This window comes from Crocodylus porosus, unplaced genomic scaffold (assembly GCF_001723895.1).
Source record: "Crocodylus porosus isolate Cpor-Errol unplaced genomic scaffold, CroPor_comp1, whole genome shotgun sequence".
Classification (NCBI taxonomy): domain Eukaryota; kingdom Metazoa; phylum Chordata; order Crocodylia; family Crocodylidae; genus Crocodylus; species Crocodylus porosus.
Window position 1 is genome coordinate 2,021,339 of NW_017728928.1, and position 11,796 is coordinate 2,033,134.

The window sequence follows — 11,796 nt, forward strand, 5'->3', positions numbered from 1 at the left end:
GGATCCCCAGCTCGGTGCTTCACAGGTGGTAGCCAGGCCATGGGGACTGGTAGCAAGCTCTGCAGCACCGCGCACAACTCGAGCAGCTGAGCTGAAAGAGAACACGAGTAGGCTTTTATCCTCGAATGGATAACAGGGATGTTATGCCAATAGCATAAGCAGCCAAGTTGCAACAAGGGAGATTTAAGTTGGATATTAGGAAAAACTTTCTCACTAGGAGGGTGGTGAAGCACTGGGTTACCCAGAGAGGCGGTGGACTCTCCATCCTTGGAGGTGTTTAAGACCCGGGTAGACAAAGCCGTGGCTGGGATGATCCTGCTTGGAGGACTAGATGTGACCTCCTGAGGTCCCTTCAACCCCATGATCCGATAAATAAATGAGTGACGCGTGCGTCTGCCATTCACCTACTGCTGCAACCCTTCGCAGTTTGGAAACGATAACCAAAAGGACAGGTTCTGATGTCACTGAGGCCAGTGATGTCACTGCAGTGATGTCACCGGAAGCTGCCATTGAAGTAAGTGAGATGGGTACGTATCTAGATTTAAACGCTTTACTTGTTCTTCCGCGTGACCCTCGGTAGACTACAGAGGCCAGAATGGGCCGCGGTAATAGCGATCTAGTCTGACGGGGCGTTGCGTTTCGTTTCTTGCTCCTCCGTTGCCCTGCCGGTTGTCCCCTTTCTGTTCACGTGCTGTGGGGCCTGTCGGGCGTTTTGTTTTTCGTGTTTCCTTGGTCAGACCATACATAACACGTTGCCTTCGTCAAAGGGGGAAAAATACAAGATGGATGAGCACAAAAGGACGGTCCGTGTTCCCCCCCAGAGTGAAAATGAAAATGCGTTTGCCCGTGCACGGTTCTGCAGCAAGGAAGCGGCTTGCTTGCAAGATGGTGTTTGACAGTCAAGTGCTGAATTGGAGGCTATTGCATCGCAGCGTGGCAGCGAAACAGGAGACCGAAGCCCATGCAATGAGATCACATTTGAATTTGGGTCACAATATTGGACCAAGCGGAGGAGCTGCTTGAAACTTGATAATGTTGATACTCAAGGGGGAGTTTTTTAAAAACTGAAATCTGTGTAAACCTAAACCCTGCTGAATTGTAGCCTCCACTTTCCCTTCTTCCATGGGGAGAATGGCTGCTATTTGCAGTCGGCAGCGGAGCCACTGGAGGAGCTGGGAGTGGACCCGACTTCCCCGGGGTCACTCTGCAGGGCACGAGCTTGGGCCCTCGGTATAATGCTACGCCCGGTGATGGCATGGCATTGTGTTTGCCCCCCCCATAATAATCATAGCAGAAAAAGAAGGGAGGCTTCTCCCCCTTGCTTCCAGATGCGCTGAATGGGCACAACAGCACGGAGAATAACCCTGCATGGGAATCCCTGCCCTGTGCGTACAGGTCTCCATCCGCTGCATGCGGGTGGGCAGCTCCATGTATAGCCAGTCTGGCCCAGTCCAAGTTTTAAGCTCTTCATGGCAGGGACTGGTGCTTACTGGAGGTACAGCACCTCTGCAACCAAGTGATGATGTCAGTGGGCATTATAGTAGTAGAAATAATCCTACTACTAATATTAATACTACTAACATCAATATTACCCTCTTATTCTTTCTCTGCCCCATTGAAAGATGCAGGTCGCAGCAAAATGTTCAGCTCTCCGCTGACGGCTCCCACCCCTCAAGCACACACCAGGAGCAGTTTATTTTTCCAGCTCCAGCTTAGGAAGGATGGAAAGGATCAAGTTTGTCCTAAACTTCTCACTCCCCTTCTCTCCTAACCCCCTGAAGTGGAGGCAGAATTGGCTGATTACAGTAGTTCAACTCCAGCTTCGCTTCCCCCCCCGCGCCTCCCCACTACCCTTTCCCATCCTCCTCTCCCTCTGCCCCTCCGCCCTGCCTTGCCCTTTTGTGGAGATTTATAGAGCTGAGTGGGCTGAGAACAAATGAGCAGACATTAAGGCGATGTGTCCTGCATACTAATGACAAGATACTGCTTCTGTACCTTGGGGCAAAGCTGGGTCAGGCCACTCGAGCCATAAACTTTATTTATGTGCTTATTACATCGCAGCTGCAGTTGGCTGGCCGGGGCTGCAGGTTGAGAGATCTGTCCAGCAATAAATTTAGCTTGTTTATTTGAAAGCATCTACCCCCAGCCTCCAAAAAAAAAAAAAGCTCCTGGCAGATTTGTGAGCATGGCCGGGAAGGTGAGACAAAGACCGAGACAGGGACCGAGGAAGTGGCGTTCAGAGGAAAGAATGACAGGGTTTTCATTGCAAGGAGATGGAGCTGACTTCATTTTAGTTCAGGTGATATAATAATAATAATAATAATAATAGTAATAATAATCATCACCATCATCAAGCCCTACATGATGCATCAGCCTCACCAGGTCATGGAGAACTGTTTGTTCGTTGCCAGCAGCGTTGCTGCCTCGGTGGAGGAGGAAGGAGCAGTTTGGTGGCTAAGGGACTGGACCAGCACTCGGGAGATTTGGGTTTCACCTCCTTTCGCCTCCATCTCTATAGCGAAAAAGATGCTACTGCCTTCGTCTCCTTGGGGAGACGCGGTTGCGTCGATGTAAACGGGACATTTTGTTTCGTCTGCGCAGGCCCTTAGATTGCAAGCTCCTTGGGGCACCTGGGCTATAATCTGTGTTGGGCTGAAAGCAAAGGAGCCCAGGTCTGCATGCTCCCGTAATACCGGGGGTAATAAATAGGTAAGCAAAATGGGGTTGTGCTGTATTCCTGAGGTCACGGCTACAGATTGCCTTTGGGTTATGCCCTCAGCCAAGATGTTCTTCTCGCTCAGCCTCTTCTCTCTCCTTGTGCCACCACACTTCATAGGGCTGATGGCATCCAACTAACAAATGCCAATAAAGCCCCCAAATCACCATCGCTTTCCTGACATTATCTCTTTGCTCCACTCTTCGGCCTAAATCCCCTTCTTGCATAAAAACGACGGTGCCTGGTTTTGGGGCTGCACTCCCACACCCCCAAAGGAGAATTTGGGCTGCTCGTTAGTGGTGATTCCTCATGGGGTAGATTCATTGCAGTCCCTGTTTAAAACATACCGCCCCAAAGTAAACCACAAGCAGATCCCCGCTCGTGGGGCTGATGGTGGCCAGGTCGGGGGGCTGAGGTGCAAGGGGTGAAGCTGTGGTTTCAGTATGCAAGGCTGGGGGGGAGAAAAGGGCAGAGGGCACAAAGTCCCAAGCAGTGGTTTCTTGCCTGATGCTTTGCAAGGGGCCTGTGAAGGCTTGCACTTAACTCTCTGCACTGTTGTGTAGCCAGATTTAATGCTCACCTCTTTTAAGGACTCAGTCCTGCAGTTTCGGTGCAGCAAAATTTCATTCTGACGTCAGCGGGAGTTTATCCCATGATAGGGACCATAAGCTTAGTCTGTAAGTACTGTATAGGACCAATAAAAAAAGCTCTAAAAATTTCTCCCTGCATAAAAAGCTCTGTCCCCGCCTTTCTCTCCCCGCCCCCCGTCGCCTCGCATCTTTATTTCAGCCTTTCCCAATGGAAACTGTCCCAGCGGCACTGTGTTGCCATGCAGTAAACCTAAGCCCTAATTGGGATGGATTTGAGTTCCCAGGCCCTCTGGTTTGGCAAGAGCTGCTTAAGTCACAGGGGTGATGGACCAGCTCTGGGGTGGGGCTGGACGGGGAGGAGGGGCACCCTGCCATCCTAGCTGTTGCAGGAGCCTTTGCCATCTGATTCATAGAGGGGCCTTGGCAGGAGCCTTGCTGGAGCTCGTTCCTGGCTAGCATCCTGCTCTCCCAGCTGGAGGTAATGAGCCAGTCTCAAATGGCTATAAAGAGATGGAGAAAGGGGGGAGAGGATGGAGGCAAGAGAGGTATGGAAGAAAGCAGCCTTCAAAAGAACATCCTTTTTATTTTTTTAATGGGGGGAAAGGTACAGTCCTGCTGGAGACTTCTAACTAATGTCCCGCCTGCATTTCAAAGCCCAGGGATGCCAATGCAAAGCTCTCTGTAGTCCCGGCTCAGCCCCGTCCTGAGCAAGCTTGCAAGCAGCAGGGATGACTTGTGTGTGTGTGTCCAAGCATCACGTCGAAGGCATCCCTCCTTCAGGTCCCAAAGCTGCCTCCATTCCCTGCACCTTTTGGTGCTCTTTGCTGAGGACAAATCAAAAGTGAAGAAATTACAAAACAGAGAGTCTAGGCAGAGTCATTGGCACCACGGCAGCTTTATACGTTTCCAGCATGCACGCTTTTAGCCTGTTGCTCATTCCTGGGTCTTCGTCACACGTTGACATCCTGAGTTTGGGCCTTGGTGGCTATGTACTGTACCCGGAGGTCTGTCCTCAGGGCAGTGTACCAGTCTGACTTTCATCTGACTATTGATTTAACAGGTGACTTGTGATTGAAACCACTTGGGAAGTGCAAAATGTTTCACCGGGTCATTGCAAGAAACTGCCGGACAAACTCACGGCAAACTTCCATATTTGCCACGTGGGCTTTGACCCATCTCGCTTAGCATCTTCTCTGTGGAAGTGGTTTGAGAGGTAAGCATCAAGCTCTGAGATGCACCAGATTGTCTGGTGTGTTTTGCCCCTTGGTTTTATGCCATGAAGCATGAGCACGGGTAGCTCTTAAAAAGCAGATGATCTATGAAGGGTCTTTCAGCTGAGCTCCTGCTCCTGTATAATGTTGTGAAGCAGCCAGGGTTACAGCCTGCGCTAAACACCTTGCAGAGGACACGAGGGCCTTTTTCTAAGTCGAAACACGTGAAACTCTCCATGTCTTTTGCAGCCTATATGACTTAGCAATCACCCCGTTGATTTAAATACCCAATTTGGGACAGTTTATCTACAGCAAGCCCCGGACATGCTCTTTACTTAGGCCGCTCTGATCCTTTGTTGTAACACGTTCCCCAAATGTGTTGCCGCTGTATTTCCTGGCAAAGCTCATGTCGTGTCGAGATAAAGCAACCCTCTGGAGACCTTTCATTTGCAAACCTACTCAAAGGCTTGCTGGAGGCTGCTTGCCACCCACCTTCCTGCGTCCTTCTTGCTAAAGGAGGTGCTCTTGTCTTCTGCTGGACGCCTTTAGGGCTTTAACCAATCTCCCCTTATGTCCCAGCAGGCAGCGTTTGGATCTGGAGGGGAAATCAAAGCTTGCCCTATGTCGGGAAGGCACAAATGGTCTGTAGAGTGACCTAACCCGGACTAGACAGTTAGCACAGTCAGACTCACCAGTGTAAATCCAGAGTAACTCTACGGCTCTCTTTGCACAGCAGCATCTGGCTCTTGAAACTTCTCGGCTCTGGCTGGCTCTGCCCCATGGCCTGCATTGGTCCTAAGTCGCAATTTCAAAATGAAACCTTCGTTTACAGCAACTTGAGTCAAACACTGGACTTGCAAAGCTTTCTTAAGGCCCATGCCAGGAGTCATGAGTAACCTGGGCTGAGCTTGATGTGAATCTGAGTTGGGTTTTTAGTTTCGGGTAGGAAGCAAGCAACAAGCGGAGGAGCCTTGTCAGAGTTTCACTTTGAGGTTTGGGGGATTTCTACATTTTAGACACCAAAGCCCATAGGAACCAATCTCGACAGCAAAACAAAACCCCGACCCTCCATGAACTGAAAGTGAGAGCTTCCAGTCCGCTGGGCATGAACATTTTGCCAAATACTTTTCAAGCAATTGCATCTTTTCTCTGGATTTCTATTCCCATCCTGCCTCGTTTTCCAAGATCTCTTTGTGTAAAGGAAGTGTGGGATTTCCACACCCCCCCATTTTTATCTATCCGTTGCTTCCTGAGCACTTTCATTTTGTGGCCTTTTATCTACAACTGGGTGTTGGTCATCAGAGAAGTGATTTTGGAAGATAGAGTAAAGCAATGTGGAGGAAAAGAAAGAAATTTGATGGGTTTTTGGTTGGCATGACAAGAGCTGAGGGTGAAGGCAAAGGCAGATCATTGAATTAATTTGAATTTTTAGGCTGTCGGTCATATGACATGAAAAATTCATTCTAGTGGGCTTGATCTGGGACTGGAAATGGGCTAAAGGAGCACAAATAACTTAGATAAATGACTACATATGGAGCTGCAGGGAGGAAGTTGCTTGCTTTAGGACGGGCAGTCAATGGTAGCTAGCAAACTCCAGCTAAGTCTGAACTGTTTTCCTAGCCTGGACATGGGATCAGGTGAAGTGGATTCCCAAGACCGACTGGTCCAACCTTGACCATTGCAACCCACATGAAAGGTCCAAGACTGGGCAGGAGCTTGACATTATTTACTACCTATTATCTATCCCCCTGCCACTTTTTCTAATGGGAACACGGTCCTGTATAAAAAGGGCAGCTTCCCCCTGACAGGGCTGGGTGGATGTCTGTAATCATCTGGCCGCGTAGGATTTATTACAACCAGCTGGGAAGTGGCCAGGTGTTCCCCAGTGAGGCCTGAGTGGGTTATAGGAAGGAGCTATCAGAGAGAAAGAAATGCTGGACAGGATCGTGAGTCCCCTGTGGACAGCCTTACGTGTGGGGAAGAAGCCACTTACACCATTGTCAAGACTGGTTTTATTTAGACTGTCTAACCAGGGGTCTAATTAGGAGAAGCGGAGGTGAGCGATCAGCTGAATTTGGAGGTGTACATGGAGGACGTGTCTGCATGTGCTCATTTAATGCACATTGGCCCAGTTCAAGGCTCATTACGGGCATGCGTCTACCCTTCATGTGCCTTAAAAATGGTGATTTAAAGTCATTTATTCAAGCCTAAATTTGATACTTGCATAAAGCAGGTATCAAATCAATGCGCGAATGGTTAAATCGTGTTAGCAAACGTGTGGACACGTTAATGAGCATTAATGTGGTGTGTGCCTATTGACTTGGCACTAACTTTAGTTCCAAGTCAGTCTGCACACCCGCATTAATATGCACTAGCACGTCCATGTGTAAACGTGTGCTTAAATCGCCTTAATGCGCATTAGGCTAACGCGCATTAAGTTTAGGCGCACGTAAAAGCACATGTAGACGTGCCCAGAGAGTAGCTAAATGAGGTTCTAGTGGGCAAGTACAAAAGCTGGTGTGCTTTCAGTGGGTATTTCCTGGCTTGATGGGAAGTGAGAGGAAAACCTGGGTGGGGGTGGTGGAAGACAGCATGGGGGAAGTGCATTTGGGATGAACTGGGCTGCTGGAAAGGCAAGTGGTAGCGACGCCATTGCGTGGGAGGAATTGGAGGGTAGTGGGCTTTAGCAATGGGGTAAAACATGTCCAAGCATGGCTGCCTAAAGGTAGGCCTTTCCAGATAAAAGACCTGCTTTCCTGAGGTGCCAGTCACCTCCAGCCCCAGTGGTGTGCCACGCTGAAAGGGATGCAGGCCCTCTGCCTCGAGCTGACCTTGCTTTCAAAGGCTGAAAAGCTTTCCTCTGCAACTGCCTGTGTCAGCACAGCCCATGCCCAAGGCCTGGGTGCAAAGAGCCTCTTGTCTGCTCATGTTCGGAGCCTGAAACTGTGTTTTCCAGGCGAAACCCTACTCTGGAAGATGCATGCCTAGCAGGTTCCCCTCCTCCCTCCCTTCTTCCTCTCCTCCCCGCCTGATCAGCTTAATTCTCAGTTTGTGTTTTCTGAACGGATATAGGAGTTTCCTCTTCAAGGCCTTCAGGTAACTTGCCCACCTGCAATATTGGACTCCAACTGAAACCTGTGATTGCAACAAGTAATAAGGAATGAGAATGCATTTTCTGAAATGCGGCTTTCCAGCAAAACCCGCCCTATTCAACCTCCCCCCTTCCCACCCACCAACCCATGACAGGCTACATAGCAGAGGGGGTGAGCAAGTAGCATTTAACTCTTGAACTTCCAAGCCAGCTACAACTTTAGGACTCAAACCCTTGGGGGAAAAAACCCATGCCCTGGCTTAGGAGGGTGCAACTCTCTTGACTTTGATGTTGCTGCACCTGCTTATCCTAGATCTGGATATATCCCTTGGTCGTATACCTGGGGAGGAGGAAGAGGGAAATGAACCCAAGGGTTAATATTTCCCCAGTGGGGAAGTTATCTCCTTTGTTGTTGGAGACAGCCTCGCAGCACTACCGAGGGGAGCTATTAGCATGCAAATGCACTTTGTCTCATGGTTTTTAATGTTTTACTCCTTGTAATTGCAGAGACCGGTTGTAATTTTTGGACGCGGCTGGGATTCAGAAAGCGGTCCCTTCCCCCTCTCCCCAAAGGTGGCTGCCGTTGCTGTTGTCTTGTTGTGCTCTGATATCTCTTCCCTACCTTTTCAGCGATCGGATCAAGTAAAACAAACCAGTTACCTGTTCACGAACAAACCCACACGGGGTGTTCGAGGACGACAAGACGCAGCAGTAAAAAATAGCAAGGGTCTTGACGACAGACCTGAGTCTCTTCTATGAGCCGTCGGTCAAGAACGGACGGGTAGCCCAGATCTTTGGCTTGCGTGAATTGGTGGAGTGCCATTCATGTCAGCGAAGTGAACATCTGGCCCATCCTCTCTTGCAGGTACCCCGAGTCCATACTGGCAATATGTATTGGTTAAACTTTTCAGTGGAAATGAGTCTTCCTGAAAACCCACATCCAAACTCTGGGTTTGAGACACCTCCTCCCCAACAGACAACACAGGTATTGCCACTCTTTGCGGCTTGCACCGGATCGTGGATTTTTGCAAAGCTTCAGCACCTGGAGTCATGCGACATAGGGACTCCTGGCTTTCATGCAACTCTCTAGCCTTGTGGTTACAGAAGTGTGATGACCGTGGACTCAACCCCCTGAAAGCAGCGCCATGGCTGAAGTTCTGGCTGCTGGGATGAAGATGCTTCAAGCTGGGGACTGGGATCCAGACCTGGATGTTTGGACCGGGGCTTATATTCCCCCATGGGTTTTTGTGCTCCTTAGAGCAGCACCAGACCTCTTTTCTCTATACTCCAGCTTTCTCTATGCACACACCAGGGGTTGCACCTTTCTTCCTCTCTTGGGTTTCCCTTCTGAGTTGAATCCAACTCTCTATCACAGGTACTTGTTCCACATTGCACAACCTTTCCCATGCATAGTTATGCCACTGAATTTCATGCAGCATCCCCTCAAAGCCAAGGAACAATGACTCATTTGTAGCTCCAGCCTTTTCTATGCAGTGGGTTTTGGACTTGGCCTCTGTTATCTAAAGCCTTTAAAAAATGTTGGGGTATTTTTTTGCATGCATAAACGTAAGCGAGAAGGCTCTAGCCATATCAGAGGGCCGAATCTGTGTTATGCAAACTGGAGTTGTGTGTTATGCAAGCCAGAGGAGGTGCAAAATGAGCTACTGGGAGGTGCAAAAGTGTGCGTGCATGTGCATGGGGTTGGAGAAGGCCAGTTGTGGATATCCTGAACAGCGTGCATGCATCTAGTGCTCCCATGTGCACGTTCAGGGCTGCTGTCCCTTTAGCCCCTGATCTGCATTGAGTAGGGTAAGTGTTGATATCAGTGGAGACACAGCCATCCACCTCCGTGTGCCGTGGTAGAGACCTGCTGGCTAAGTCGGGCTGTAGAAGTATTAAACCCCATGGGTACCTTACTTGATGCAGAGAAGTCTGTGCGTGGCTCTGACAAAGCAGAAACACCCAGGACGTTGATCACAGGTTCCTCCTCTTTTGCTGGCCAAGATGCTTACCTGGGGCACGTCCGGGAGCATGACTTGAACCCTGAAACTACGGCGTCCCTCCTGTCTTGCATCCAAAAACCGGAGCTCGATGGCTTCGATGCAGGATGCTGCCCTGTGATCTGTGGGAGGAGCGGCGTAACAGGAAGGAAGAGCAGTCCTACCCGTGGGTGGGTCAGGAGAGGATGAAAGCAGGGACCCAGCAAAGCTGCCATCCCAGAGGAGTTTCTCTTCATTGTGCTGCAGGCAGCCGCATGTGGGCAGCCCCGCTGGGTGTGCAGTTGATCCAGGATGTGGGGGGCTAATTCTTCCCCTCACTTCTCTTACGAATCTCGAGTTTCGAGCTCAGTGGGATAGCGAAACTCAAAGGCAGGGAGGCAGAGGGGTTCATCAAAATGTTTGTTTCAGAATGAAAAAGCAGGGGCTTTTCTGATGGCCGTCTGCCTCGAGCAAGACCGGAGCAGGTGGGTGGCAGCCCTGAAAGCTGTGGTTGCTTTCGCCTCCGGGTGCCTCCCACAGGGCTGCACGTGGGGTTTAAAAGGTGATCGAAGCAGAGAGGGTCCCCCTCGGCGGCTGACACTGCAAGAGCAGGGAGCGAGGACGCACCGAACATCACGATTTCAGAGTTCACGCCAGCAGCGATATTCAGGCATCCTTCGCATGAACTGCAAAGATGCATGCGCGCTGTTCAGGATGTCCACAGCTGGCCTCCTCCAACCCCATGCACGTGCACGCACACTTTTGCACCAACCAGTAGCTCATTTTGCACCTTCAGATAGCTCCTTGGTGTGCCACGATGCAGGTTCAGGTGAAAGCGGGCACGCACCCTGGACGCAGGCCCGGCTGCTCCCGCTCGGCCCTCCCCTCCTCCCTCCCTTCCAACCACCTTCTTCCCTCCCCGACAATTTTAACTTGTTTCCTTTCCTCGGAGGAAACATGACTTTCCCATTGAGGGAATTCACTGGCCAACAATGCCGCGTGACACCATTTCCCGCTCGGAGAATGCCCTAGCTCCAGGACCGGTGCCGCAACACCGAGTAACCCTTTTCTGAGCCATCTGCATGACAATGCCGCGGTCCGTGCTGCCAGGAGCTGCCCTTTCGCTATTAGTGCCTAATGAAAATGTAACCATATTTAACCCCCCACCGTCCTAGATTAGCGCGCAAGGGGCCTAAGTGGATTTAATTCTTTTGTATGATAAGCATCAAACTCTCCATTTTGATTGCTCCGGCTTCTCCTCCTGTCCTGAGAGGGAGAGGGGGAGAGTCAGGAAAGCTGTGTAAGGCTAACTCTATCCTCTCAGCTGTCTACCACACAATGGGCAAAGTATCTTTTGTGGCATTAACGGCTTTGGTTGGGGGGTGGGAGGTAGCTGAAGAGAAGAACAATGTGTGAGAAGCTGAGGCTGTGGGTTTCCCACACGGCCCAAGATGTCTCCCCGCACCCCCCTCTGGGGCAAGCAGATCTGCCGCGGCCCAGCCCACAGCTGATCCCGGCTTGATTGGCTTTTTTCCCCCTCCTCATTGTGCTCTCAAGAGATGAAAATCCTTTCCTGGCGTGAAAGAAGAGGCATGCCTTCACTCCCCTCCCTCGGACTGACTGCCCGTGTCATATGATGGCCAAATCCACCCGGATTAGCTGTGCAACTGCATGGGTGTAGCGGTGGCGGCGGTGGTGGTGCGGGGGGATATCTATATTTTTTCTCCGTGTGGATTTCTGCCCCGATGTTTATTCATTGCACCCGCGGGCCTTTCTGCCGTCCCAGCCACGAGGGGGAAAGGGCGAGGGGTCTGCCCCCGGGGGCGGAGCAGGGGGTCCCCTCCGTGGGTCATAGTTTCTATAGTTTGGGGTCTGCAGAGTGGGAATGGCTTTGCTCTGAGCAGAGCGGGCTGGAGGAAGGCGAGCCCTGCATTTTTGGGTCGCCTTGCTCCTGGCCGCGATGGGTAAATAGCAGGGGTGGGAGGATTTGGTTAGAGACCCACGTGCGTTGCTGCTCTTAATGCGGACCTGCGATGCTCCAGCACACGCCTGACCTCTCCCCAGGCAGAAGCCCCCAGTTGCCCCAAAGCATCCCAGTGAAAAGCCAGTTGACAGCATCATTACAGCTCAGGCGACCGTCATCTTCTCTTTCCAAGTGGGGAAACTGAGGCACGGGGGACAAAATGATGAAGCCGGTGCCACCGAGGAA

The 11,796-nt window shown here is 50.9% G+C and overlaps 1 long non-coding RNA gene across 1 annotated transcript; it reads right to left on the reverse strand.

The window, feature by feature from the left end:
* Positions 1–3,880: 3,880 nt before the first annotated feature.
* On the reverse strand, positions 3,881–7,992 carry LOC109315234. The gene is made up of 3 exons (XR_002102457.1): positions 7,909–7,992; positions 7,627–7,652; positions 3,881–4,130 (listed from the first exon to the last, which is right to left on the reverse strand). It is a non-coding gene; the product is annotated as an uncharacterized LOC109315234 (long non-coding RNA).
* Between the last annotated feature and the right edge of the window lie 3,804 nt (positions 7,993–11,796).